Raw genomic sequence first — 14698 nt, forward strand, 5'->3', positions numbered from 1 at the left:
AAATAAGTTTGGTAGGACACAGAACAGGCAGAAATACTGATACTCTCCTTTGCCTCGCGGAGCTGTTCCTTACCCTTAATAACTTTTGGTTATTAAGGGTAAGCACCAAGAGAAGTGCCACGTGGGCTTCTTATTTTATTCCATTTTAATTTGACTACATTTAAAAATAAATATATACATGGTACATAAATATTATCCACAGCAGAGCAACTGATTATGCAAAAAAATCGCAACATTGATACATAAACATTAAAAATTAACTAGATTAATTTACATTGCTCCAGGATGAGGTTCAACCAAGTTAAAATATATTTAGAGGAGTGGAGGACAATTAATATTGAATGTGTTATAGTTTTCCAATGCAGTTATTTAAAATCAAAGTTGTCCACAGTAATTATAATTACATATAGAGAAAATCTGTTTAGGATTCATATTTAGTGCACTTCTGATAAAGTGCTTTACTAAAATTTAACTGAAGCTACCTGAATAAAACATGCCACTATGATTAAAGATCTTAAGGCCTCCACTTTGAATTAATTTTAAGATCATTAGATTTTGTATAAAGCAAATTATTATGAACAAAGGAACAGCCATCAAGTCCAACCACTCTCACCCTTTCCTGGTAGCTTTGGATGAATGTTACCATAGAAACAATAACATGGTGCAGACAAAACCAACTATCATCACAAAAATCTGGGTTCAGTCATGATGATTCCATGAAATACTAAAGCCCCCATTAATGATGGTGGTCTGGCCTTTAATGTGTATCCTCACCTACCACTCTGAGTGAGTTTTTTATGTCCTCTTAAACGGCCACTCAGTTGTCTGATGGCTGCTACATTGAAAAAATAAAAGCAGATAAACTAACCACATTAACCTAGACACCTAATTTAGAAAGAAGAAAGTTACTCCCAGCTCAGTTGACTTTTCAAAGTCTTCTGTATAAATATCTGGTAACTGGGGTTTAAATTGGCCTAGAGAGTAGTTAAGTACAAGGCTGACATTTTTATCCTCGGAGAATCATACTTCGCCTTGGGTATGTACTGTCCAACTCCCAGGACTGGCTCATGAATTGGAGAAGCACCCTGACATGCAGGCATAAGGGAATGTACGTGTTGATTCCAGCTCCCTTGAAGTCTCCAGGCCTCAGGCCAAATATGTGCAGGGAAATTGTCTTCTGATTATGATATATATTGTCATCCTTCAGGTGATGAGTCAATGCTGCTGTGTTGGGGATATTTCCCTAATCTAGGCGTTCTTTTAGGCAGGCGATGAAGAGAAATTGCTTTAGTCAGAGGGTGGTGAATCTGGAATTCTTTGTCACGGAAGGCTGTGGAGGACAGGTCAGTGGATATTTTTAAGGCAGAGATAGATTCTTGATTAGTCAGAGGTTATGGGGAACAGGCAGGAGAATGGGATTAGGAGAGATATCCATGATTGAATGGCGGAGTACACTTGATGGGCCGAATGGCCTAATTTTACTCCGATTCCTTATAACCTTATGGGTTCAGCACTCTGGTCTTGTGAGTGGCAATTGACCATTTCTAAACTTTTCAGAGAAAAAGTCTAGTCCATGATCATTTCGACTCGTCTCCAAACATCACAAACATTCCTCTTGTTCTCTCTGCCCCTCCATCTATTCAGTAATTGTAAACATCAGTTTTCTACTATTTTCCCAGTTCTAAAGAAAGGTCATTGATCTGAGGTGTTTTTTTCTCTCCATAGATGATTATTCCCAGTATTTATATTTTTACTGCAAAACTCAAATCTCTTCAGCCATATTATCAGCCATCGACTTCATTTCTCTCCTTAATTCTCTCAAGATTGCAACATTGTCTTAAGTTCAAATGTCACTCAGTTATAGACACTCCAGCCTCTGAATCAAAGGTTCAATTTAATAGTCACAACAAAAATCCAGATGAATACCATTGCACTCCTCTTCTTGTCAAGAAGAGGCTGAAAGATATTATTCAATGTAGAATTCTATTATGACAATATACAAGAACTTCTTGTACATTTGTCATAATAGAATTCTACATTGAATAATATCTTTTATCCAAGATATTAAATTGAGGTCCTCTTTGGGCATAAGAAATCTCCAGGTTCAGCAAAAGCTTCTTCCCAACAACCATCAGACTAATGAACATCACAAACACCAATTAAACCTTGAACTACAAACTGTCTTGGTTGCACTGTGGACTTTGGGCGTTTGGCCTGCTTCCATGCTCTATGACTCTATAAAGATTATAGCCTGCTCTTCTATTCCATGTGATGAAGAAAGCCAAGGTCTAGTGAATTAAAACAAAACAAATAACAAAATTACTTGAGTTTGAAATAAAGATGTAAAATGCTTTCTTTTTCAATGTCGTTGATAAAAATGAAATGTTTCACATTCAACAAAATTTTAAATCGGTGTTATAGCCATCGCCTATGTTGTTTTTTACTGTCGATGCTATTAGTCATAGAGTGATACAGTGAACTGTTCAGCTAATGACCATTTGACAGACTGATTATCATTCATTTAACGATTTGTTGATTGTTAAAATTGCAAAGCCAACAGTATATTTCAGTCTTTTAAACAGCCAAATTATATTTTATTCTGTGTCTCCTGCCTTAAAATTTGCTTTAAAGTAATATAACAATTTCTCTTGCTGAAGAAATTCTGTCTAGTTCAAGTGAATCTAGAACGTGGGCAGCACTGTGACGCAGCAGTAGAGTTGCTGCCTAAAGGGCCTGTCCCACTTGGATGACCTAATCCACGGGTTTAGAAGACCCTAGACGAGTTGAAAAAAATGTCAAGGTCATGTTGACTTGCCGAAGTAAAAGACCTCCTACGACTATGCCTACGACCTCCTACGACTATGTCTACGACCTCCTACAACTATGTCTACGACCTCCTACGACCCCCCCTCGACCTCAGTCTTCCACACCTAAGACCAACTACAACTAGCTACGAGTGGAAAATGATCACATGATAAAATAATGTCATGTTCGCATTTTTTTTCTCGGGCCAGTTACCGACCTACGCCTACCGACGACTACCTACAACTACCATCACGATCTACTAAAACCTACCTACGAGTAAAAAGTGTCCATTTTTTCCATGCTGACCTTTTTTTTCCTCGTGGACATTTTTTATCAGGCTGGAAAAAAAGCCGCGACCTACTTGAGGCCACGAGTACACGGAGACCACTCACGAGCATGAGGAAGAGTTACGAAGACCTCCTACGACCTCATGGCGACCATGCTGCGAGTATGAGTCAAGGGCAGAGGTCGCGAATTAGGTCGTGAAAGTGGGACAGGGGCTTTACAGCGCCAGAAACCCTGTTCGATCCTGACTATGGGTGCTCTCTGTATCGAGTTTGTATGTTCTTCCAGTGACCTGCGTGGGTTTTCTTCGGGAGCTGCAGTTTCCTTCCATACTCAAAGATGTATAGGTTTGTAGGTTAAATGGCTTGGTATAATTGTAAATTGTCCCTAGTGTGTGTAGGATAGTGTTAATGTGTGGCGAATCACTGGTGGGCGCGGACTCAGTGGGTCGAAGGGCCTGCTTCCACATTGTATCGCTAAACTAAATTAAACTAAAGTATTATGCAATATTTAGATTTGCATCTCTCTTGGCTACAGAACTTATTGTTTGCGGTGGTTTGAACTTGTGAATACTCCCAGCAAGAAAACTAAATAGTGTGATATCCTGTAAACATCCATATTCATTTACTTGAACTAGATGTTCGAAAATATAATTTGTAAATTTGCATTTGCAAATTAGTGAGCCTGAATTGGCTGTGACCAGTTTTTCCACACTTGCAGCTGGACTCAGAGGGTGGGGTTAAATTAAGTGTGGCTTCTGTGAAATGCTGTTCCCAGAACTTCATTATTGACAGCACTCTGTACCTTTATTTAATAAACTCACTTAAATTCAGTTGATTGTGGGCCTTTTATGAAACTATATATTGCGTGTATAGAAAATGTTACAAATCTTCAATTCTGATATTATTGAAACAAATAGAAATGATGATCTAATTGAAATATACAAAATCCTTAAGATGTTAACCAAGCTAAGCTGTCTATTACAAGAAATCACTGTTTCAAAATAAAGGAGTCAGCCATTTAGGACAGAGGTGAAAAAAAGATCAACCAAAGATACTGAATTCACTACCCAAGAGGACAGTGGAGGCTCAGTCTCTGACTTTAGAGATACAGTATGGAAACAGGCCCTTCGGCCCACCAAGTCCACACTGACCAGGATACACTACCACTATCCTACACACACGCTGTCACAGGGAGAACGTACAAACTCTGTGCAGACAGCACCCATAGTCAGGATCGAATCCAGCTTTTTGGTGCTATAAGGCAGCAACTCTACCGCTGTGCCACTGTTCCGCCCAAAACAGTGAGTATAGTCAGCGATGTTTTAGATATTAAGGGAATCAAGGGGCATGGGACAAATACAGGGAAATAGAATGGCAATAAAAGATCAGCCTTGATCGTATTGAATGGTGGAACCGACTGATGGAAAAATTTATGTAACTATTTCCTTGTGTGTTCTATCTGTGTCTGCACAAGATTGTTTACCGAAACTGCCTAGGGCACAAGTAATTGACAGGTCTCGGTCAAGAGATTAAGAGTCTATCACAGAACTTGCAGAACGGCTAAACTTTCCACAGCTAAATGTTATTTCCTTTGAATTCTGAGTGTCCTTGTTCATTACCATTTATCTGGATGCTTTTTGTCTAAATCAATGTATAAAAGAGATGGTTTTCAGCATTAGCTCAGAGAGGACTCCCACAGACACTTGGGCTCTGTGTGACTCTCTCTCACAATAAAGTTCGTTCAGTTTCTACCTCCGTTTTTGTAATAGTCTTTGTTGGAAAATTTCTAACACCGACACAAGCGACAATTTTTTTAGGTTGATTTAAGGCTCAACATAATGGAATCATACTTATCATAGGGAATCGGGCAATCAGTGGATTCCTTCCAGTGATACAGCTAATGTGAGCAGAAATAAGATGTTAGGGCAGATGAATGTTTGGCAACATAACAGAAAAGGTGCTGGAGGTCTTAAAATGTGTAAAATAGATAAATCCCTGGGACCTGATCAACTGTATTCAAGGATGTTGTGGGAAACTAGAGAGGATGTCCATGGTAGAAGTCCATGGTAGATATATTTGTATCAGAGATAGCAACGGGTAAGGTGCAGGAATGTTGCAAGATGGTTAGTGTTATGCCTCTATTTAAGAAAGGCTGCAAAGAAATGCCTGGGAACTACAGATCAGTGATCCCAGCATAAATGATGGGTACACACAAAAAACTGGAGTAACTCAGTGGGATTTAAAACTGACCGGAAGGTCAACTTTTTCCACAGAGTGTGGTGCAAATATGGTACAAACTGCCAGAGGAAGTGGTAGGGACAAGTACAATTATGACTTTTAAAAGACACTTGGACAGGTACAGGGATAGGAAAGGTTTGGAAGATATGGGCCTGGTGCAGGCAAGTGGATTAATTTGGTTAGGCAACTGGTTGGCATTGACTAGTTGAGCTATGGGGATGTTTCTGTGCTGTACAACTCTATGACTACGTCTAAAAGTCACAAGAACACATTTTCTAAGTTACAAGAAAAATCTGGATTGATTACAAGTGTTCACTAAACAGTGATGTCATATAAATGTTCCAAATATATTGCTGGGAGGATAAAAATATATCAACCTTTTCTATCTGTCATATACTGTATAACCACAATATCTTGACCTACCAAACACATTATGCTGTACCCTAGAAGAGATTAAAAAAACAGTACTATTGAGGCCAAATCGAGTTAATGCAATCTGGGAAAATGCTTTCTAAAAATGGACTGCACAAAAACTTCAATTCATGATACAAACTCACACATTCAGGCCTGGCTGAAATGTTGTTAATGGGAAGGATGAATTGCTTCTGTTTACATCTCCCCTATGCAAGACCCCAATTTCTGTCTGAATTAGTAGCTCTCATCTTAAATCAGAAGACCATTCTGTTCAACGTTATACAATTCGGACTTTTGTTTTAAATATATATGATTTCAATCTCATCCCGAAGCATACCTAATTGGGGAAGGAGGCGAATGAAGGACCATGACAGGAGCCAGCAACCTCCTAAGAAAAGAGCCATCTTCCATTATCAAGTTTTTTTCCGATATATAACTCGAGGTGGTGAATGCCGTCTTTTTAATAGAAGCACAAGCTCGGTTTAGAATTCAACAAAGCAGTAAACCAATATTGCATTCATGGATTTATTATTTTTATAGTGTCCTTAAATTTGAAACTAAACCAAAACCACCTCAGCAGCTTATTTAATTTGGATTTACAGAGCAAAGAGATTGTAGTGAGAAATGCCTATAGTTGAGTTAATCTCAGAACTTTCATCTTTACTTGCAGCTACATCCTTCTTAAATGGACACAAAGTGATGCAGTAAAACTCAACAGATCAGGTAGCATCTCTGGAGAACATGGATAAGAGACATTTTGGGTCAAGACCCTTCTTCAGACCAATTTTAAGGGGGGGGGGGGGGGAGAAGAGCAGTCACGGTAGAGTTGCTGACTCACAGCGAATGCAGCGCCGGAGACCCGGGTTCGATCCCGACCACGGGTGCTGTCTGTACGGAGTTTGTACGTTCTCCCCGTGATCTGCGTGGGTTTCCTCCGAGATCTTTGGTTTCCTCCCACACTCCAAAGATGTACAGGTTTGTAGGTTAATTGGCTTGGTATAAATGTAAAATTTGTCCCTAGTGGGTGTAGGATAGTGTTAATGTGCGGGGATCGCTGATCGGCGCGGTCCCAGCCTGTTTCCACGCTGTATCTATAAACTAAACTAAAAGGAAAACTCGAAGAGAGGTATGGGCGGAAATCCTGGGGGGGAGGGCGGGGGGGGGCCTGTCCCCCCCCCCATGTTTTGAGAGGTGGGGGACAAACCCCCCCCCCCATGTTTTGTGACCTGGGCACTACAGCCAGTACCGGGTCAGCTCGCTTGCCCCAGGTCTGGCTGTACCGGCCAGGTCGCCTGTGTGGCCCGGGACTGGCTGTAGCGCCCAGGTCAGCTTGCCTGCCCCACACTCCAAAGACGTGCAGGTTTGTAGGTTAAGTGCTTCGGTAAATTATAAATTGTCCCTAGTGTGTCGGATGGTGCTGGTGTACCGGGTAATTGCTGGTCGGCGGGGACACGTTGGGCCAAAGGATCTGCAGTTCCCAGGTCGCCTGCGCGCCCAGGTCGGCTGGCCTGCCCTGGGACTGGCTGTAGCGCCCAGGTCGACTGGCAGGTCTGGCATTAGCGCCCAGGTCAGTTTGCTTGCCCCAGGCCTGGCTGCAGTTCCCAGGCACCTGCGTGGCCCGGGACTGGTTGCGTTCCCAAGTCGCGAAGTCGCCGTAGTTTGCCGACCCCTCTTCTGGATGCCTCTTTGGGCCTCATTACGTCCTCCCCATGTTTTAAAAGTGATTTCCGCCCTAAGGACAAAGCATGGCAGACAATAGTAGGACACAGACGGGGAGGTGGAGGGGGAGTTCTGATAGGCAAAGTTGATGAGTTGCAATTGCAAAGCTAGAGGGAGGAAAGTAGGTCTTAGCAGAGAGAGCAGAAGTGTTCAGCAAAACTGTTCAACACTTGCGCTCTGTCTGCCAGGGCTACTGGATCTCTTGGTTGCTAACCATTTTAACTCCACTTCCCATTCCCACACTAATCTTTCTGTCATGAGCCTTCACAACTGCCAGAGTGAAGCCACACGCACACTGGAAGAACAGCACCTATATTCCTATAGCCCAAATGGCATGAACATTGAATTCTCCAATTTTAGGTAACCTACAATCAGCCTTAAGAACGGCCTCAACTTGAAACATCACCCATCCATGCTCTCCGGAGATGCTGCCTAACCTGCTGAGTTATTCCAGCACTTAGTGTGCTTTTGTATATTAACCAGTATCTACAGTTCCTTGTTTCTACATTATATCCTCAACTCCCATTTTTCTGTTCTATGTCCCATTACAACATCACAGCTCAATGGCTCCCATTGAAAGTTTTATGTTGCCTTCCTTCAGTTCAATTAAATAATTTATATTAGGCAGACACAAAATGCTGGAGTAACTCAGCGGGACAGGCAGCATTGCTGAAGTGAAGGAATGGGCGATGTTTCGGGTTGAGACCCTTCTTCAGACTGATTTTAATATCAAATTATATTAGGCATTCTGGACCAGATGTCCTTGACCATCAAATTCAAAACACAGGGCTTATGTGTAATGTTGGATACCATAATTGAAAGCAACCAAAGGCTGAGGAACTTTTACAAATAATTCATTGATAAATGCCTGGTCCAAGGAAGCATTAATATAAATTATATTGCTGTAACAATGGATCAATCATGGGTCTTCATGTATTTGTTCAGGTTGGCACAATAGCGTGGCGATAGACCTGCTGCCTTACAGCGCTCGAGACCAGAATTCAATCCTGACTACGGGGGTTGTCTCTACAGAATTTGTATGTTCTCCCTGTGACTGCGTGGGGGACATAGGTTAATTGGCTTTGGTAAATCTGTAAATTGTCAGTAGCGTGTAGGATAGTGTTGGTGTACGGGGTGAGCGCTGATCAGCGTGGGCTCAGTGGGCCAAAAGGGCGTTTCCAGGCTGCACCTCTAAATATTAACTAACAAATAAATAAGCCAATAGGGATATTCTACAACCTAAAAGAGACAAGAACCAGATATTAGGAAATTATACATTTTCGACTGAGAGCACCAGATCACAAAATCACTTTTCACATTTGCACTGAACAGACATTTTACAAAGGATCAAAATCTCCCTGTTAAAAAAAAGCATGGCAATTATAGTTCATAACATGAAGCAAATTTCCAAGGTTATGGCTTGCAGAGTAAAGAAATTTACACTCTGTTTAACCTCATTTTGCACACTTACCTCATGCAATTAAATTGATTGACTAAAACCAATCGCAGTTAAACATCAATATGGAAAATGAAGCATAGATTTTAAAAAGCAGCAGGCAGTTGTAAATACAATTTTATAAAGGAGAATATTAGTTAAGCCTCCATGAGTACTATACACAGACGCAAAATAGCAACATATTACAGTTTTTTTTAATGTGTGCATTTCATTCGTACAAGCCTAGCTTTTTGAAATACTCAAATTTCAGCATTATAGCTGGATGTGCCAAATGAAAATAACAAGATTGAAATTCTGCAGATAGTAAGTTTCAGAAACCTGACAGAAATATACAGAGGAACCAGGTAATTATTTAATTCCCAGCCTGTAGTTTAATTTGACTTTATATATATTTGGTTGAATCATTTTCGAGTAGGCTTAGTGAGTCATCTCAACTAATCTGTATGAAATGATATTAATTCACTATCTCTCCATTAACTTACCCCGCAAGATGCCAAATGAAATAAATGCTCTTGTGGAATCATCTAGATAGAAACCAGGCCACAAATTATGCACTAAACATTTTTTATTCTTGCAAATCACAAAATTTGCTTACAGGAGCACTTAAGAGATATACATTTAATGCAATCAGAGTTATCAAGCATCTGAGTTGCAAATCAATAATATTCAGTTACTTAACAAATTGAACAGCCAAGATAAGACTAGCTATTTAGCAAATCACTATATATCAGCACTAACACTGCAGATTATTAACTATAGCAGTGACTCAAATCCAATATTATAAATTGGTGAGATTATGTTGACTGATGCCGGAGAGACCCAACAAATTAACAGCTTTGAATGGTTTCAATCAAACCGCTATTTTTGTGCATGATTTACAGTAGCTACATTACATAATTCTTAAGAGTGGTCTGCTTGTGTTTGAACTCCTTTCTTTGCCAAGATGGTCATACAGCACAGAAACAGGCCCTTTAACCCAACTCATCCATGCTGACATAATTAATGTGCTATAATGTTAAGGCAGTGAACTAGATTGAAACTCATTTTTCTCTAACTCTGTCTATTTACAATTAAATGTATTTGCTATTTGTGTTTAATGGGGGCCTATATGGCCACAAAAGGCCTATAAGCCTTTTACAATTGGCACTTTAAAAGGTACATTTTACTGATAAAATTCCTTATGCAGTCTACCAAGTCTTTGTCTAATTATCGTAAACAGACTAGGAACCTTTGCCGAAGGTAAAGACAAACTGCTTCCTGATGACATTTCTACTGTTGCCCACTCATATTATCATCAATCATCCTGAAAATGTCAGCAATGAGGCATGGATTGCCAGAGAGAGCAACGGAAGTAATATGTCCCTCACCCACTGACTAGAATGTCATTGCTGTTCCAGTTTTAACTATTTCAAGTCCCCCTTGATATGTTGGGAATGGAGGGATATGGATTATGTGCAAGCAGATAAGAGTTGGTCTTGGCATCATGTTTGGCACAGACATTGTGGGGTGATGGACCTGTTCCTGTTCTGTACTGTTCAATGTTCTATAATCACTGCACTTAGTAGAGAACCCCAAATTCTGCCGGCCACACAGCTAAGATGTCTGACAATGAGATAAAGATTAAAGTATGATTCTAGTTGCTTAGTTTTTAAATCCTTTGATTTAGTAAAATTGAGGATGATTTAACAGAGATGTTTAAAATTCTAAAGAAAAGAAATGGGATAGGTGCAACAAAAAGATACTTTGTAATAGAGAATCTAGAAAATGTAAATATATCCTTAAAATATCCCAATGCATTTCACAAACAAAAAATTTACACTTAATGATGTGGGAATATATTTGATTGGATGTCAAGAATGAATTCACTGGATGTTTTCAAGAGAGAGTTAGATTTAGCTTTATGGCTAAAGGAATCAAGAGAAATGGGGAAAAAGCCAGAATGGGGTAATGATTTTAGATGATCAGCCATGATCATATTGAATGGCGGTGCTGGCTCGAAGGGCCAAATGACCTACTCCTGCACCAATTTTTCTTTGTTTAGATGTTTCTATGAATCAAAAAAGGACGGTTTTGTAAATGGCAGGATATAAAGGTAGATACAGTGGAGGAGTTTAATGAAGAAAATTCAATATTTATGACATTGGCAACTGAATCACAGCCACCAATGGTAGATTTTACTTCGGAGTCACGTGAGCGACTACATGAAGAACCCGTCCAGCACGCATGCGCGACATGAGCGTTCACGCAAATGCAACAGTGATGAACAGGAGTACGGGCGCTCCCGCTACAAGCCTGAAGGAACGGACCGTTAGGTAAGTACTTACCCACAGGTTCGATTTTACAACTTTGCTCCTCTTTATTGCTCCAGGGGAAACTGGAGAGAGCAAAGCAGACAGAGGGAAGCGGCCCCCGTTCGACTCCAGGGATGGAGCGTTCCGTCAGTGGAGAGGGGAGAGGCGGCACCTGGACCGCACACGCTGCGGTCCACAGTCAGGGTACTGAGCCGATGCCCAGTCCGCTAACAGCTGTCTGACCAACAGCAGCGGACTGGAGGGAAACTCAAAAACCGGCCGGTAACCCCTGCATAATCCCGACAAGGAGACTCGCCGCCCGAGAAACGCAGAAATGCCGCCTGAAAACGGCAGGCAGCCTCTAGAGCAAAGTCAGCAACCAAACCTCGGGCTGGAGACAGACACGGAAGATGGAACCGGCACTTCAAACTACCGACCGAGAGTCAGTAAGTGTCTGTTCTCCAAGCCTAGAGTAAGGTCATGGAGTAAAAAACTCCAGCGAGACTTGCCTCGGGAGCTGGGGCAAGCTCGTCAAGGGAGCATAACACTCCCGCTCCAGTGCACTAACAGCACTGGCCATCTCCCTTATCGAAGGATCGATGGCGACCAGGGCTGGGCTGGTCAAGAAGAGGGGTCACTGGCTGAACAACATCGGGAGTATGCTTGAGGTACAGGATCAGGAAGAGCTGCTGGGTGTGGCCACTACGTGGCTACACCACGAGCGAGATGGCCTTTTCAGTCTAAACTGACAGCCAGCTTACTACCTGTTTTTTCCAAAAAACCTCTCCAAGACAGGTAGTCATGAGGCGTTGGATTCATCACGCCTCCCCAAAATTGCATTTACTCAAAGTGCCCACCATTATTGGGGGTACATTGAGCAGGGCATTCAAAAATCCAAATATCTTAAATTGCATTTGATACCCCTGACGTCGGCTATCATTTTCGCATGCTCATTCCAGAGGGGCAGGGTAGTATGGCAAAACACCTGACCCTACTGTTCAACACAGTATGCTCCGCAACTTCTCGAAGGATGTTATCTGGCTATCTGGCAAAGTTACCAAACCAAGCCTAAAAAACTGGACGAAGTGTCCAAGATATTCGGCATCAAGAGGGCATGGCCTGGAATGAGCACCACACAAAACCAGACAGCAGTACCTCCACGCGTCCACCAGTAGGCGTCTACTTAACGGTACTGGTGAAAGCTCGGGGCCCGCATGCCAACCCCCGTAAGCCTTTTCAGGCCAGGGTCCAGAGCGGGCCCCATGAAAAATGCGCCACCCCCCAACAACGCCATCCCTACAGACAAGGAACCAGAAACCGAAGAAATGAACACACCACTAAAAAACAGTGAAGACAGATAAGTATGGTTCCTACCATCACATAAAAGGTGAAGGGTTTGTACTAACAGGGGGGGGGGGGGGGGGGGGGGGGAGGGGGGGGGAAATCACACCTGGGTTGGAAGCATGAAGAACTATCACACTTGGTAGTTATATACCAAAAGTATTCAAGGAAAAAATTGAATTAAGAAACTTGCCACCAGTTCAGCATGCACCCCAAAGGGGTCTACCCTCCCACTAAAAAAGAACATGAGGGACTAGCTAACTGGAGAAGATATACAAAGGGATCATAAAGAAGTCTAATATGAACCTTTGGTACCAAAATACCCATAGATGGTGGATGTCGCACCATCATTGACTTAACCACTTGAGTATTTTCACCAGGTATACACACTTTATGGAAACTTATAACTGCTAACCATGGATTACCTAAGATACTTTATGGTAGACATCGACTTAAAAGATGCATACTATTCAGTACCCATTCATAAAAGATTTTCGGAGATACCACAATTTACCTGGATGGGGTAACTATGGCAGTATAAATTATTGACAATGGCTAATATGAGCCAAAACTGTTTCCAAATATTCAAACCAGCCCTGACACTATTAAGGAACATATCGTCATGGCATGTCTCTATGATATTAATGACAGATAAATCCATGGAAATAGCTAAATCAGCAGCATTAGCTACTAAAACGTATTTAGCCTGGGCTCTGTCATACAATCCAGATAAATCTACTTTGACACCATCCACAACTATTGACTATCTGGTATTCAATTAACTCTATCCACTCATCTATAACATTGCCATAAGGAGAGTCAGCGTATGGCACAACCTGTAACAATTAATGGTAACAATCAACCAACCATTCAACAAAGTGGCAAGAGTAATTGGGAATTAGTAACAGCATTACCAGCTACTTAACTTAAACCTTTCCATTAGAGCTAAGGTGCTAGTGCTAGTGTTTAAACAAAATAACCCATACCCAGAACATGGTGGCAAATGGACTAATCTGGAGTCGACATCACTATAGACACTGGGCATAAAACCTAGTTGGAAATATTGAGTACGTTCTATTGGTAAAAGCATATTGTTCAGTAGTGCACCATTTTGCATGTTAGTTTATAAATTGACAACATCACAGTGGTGGCATATACCAAACTACGGCCTCATCAGTCGGGTACTACGCAAAATACAGATGGACTCTGCTTCAGGTATTTTGATAGTACCCGACTAAACACACAGTCATGGTTCCCAGTGGTCCTTGACATGGTCATCAAAACCCTAATGATTTTCCCAATAGCCCAGACTTATCAACTCACCCAGTTTCAGGCATAAGCCACCCATGCTACGATAAATTAAACTACTGGGTTGCAGATTTGAAAAGACCACTGCTGGGCCTGGGTTGCAGAATTGCGAAGACCACTGCTGGGCCTGGATTGTCAAATGGGCGGAATAAAATCGATATCATGTGACAATTTATTTAACAATTGGTAACCGTATGTCGTCAAACATATTTGACCATCAGCAACTTACCTACCAGGTGAGCTAAATACTGTAAACAGACATAATAAACCAAAGTATTTGCTGAAATTACAAAACAATATGTAACACCAGATATCGATTTCCTTGTATTCCAATTGAATCACCACGTACTATGTCGCATGAAACCAAACTTTGAGGCAGCGGCAATGGATACATTCCCGCTGAACTGGGGGGGGGGGGGGGATCTAATCTCTATGTTCTCCCCTTTTCTACCTCATCAGTCAGCAGCACTATCGACACGATGACAGCATCCCATCGCATATCCATTAGGGAACATACTTGGCGAACATCAAGAAGTGGGAAGATACTGTTCAATACAGCAACTACATATTCAACTACAACAAAACCTGTACTGGAGTTCCTGGCAGGTCTTCACCACAATGAAGGACTCAGCTACTGCGCCATCAATACAGCCGGAACTGCTCTGTCAGCCTACTTAACTCAGGCACCAGGACAACAGGCCATAGGGTACCACCCACTGGTGATCAAATTCAGGAGAGGCATATTCAACTCTAATCCCCCAGACCTAGGTACACCCAAATCTGGGATGTCAGTGTGGTCCTGACATACCTTAGGGGATGGTCACCAGCCAGGTCCCTCA

Source organism: Amblyraja radiata, chromosome 19 (genome assembly GCF_010909765.2).
Source record: "Amblyraja radiata isolate CabotCenter1 chromosome 19, sAmbRad1.1.pri, whole genome shotgun sequence".
In the NCBI taxonomy this organism is placed as follows: Eukaryota; Metazoa; Chordata; class Chondrichthyes; order Rajiformes; family Rajidae; genus Amblyraja; species Amblyraja radiata.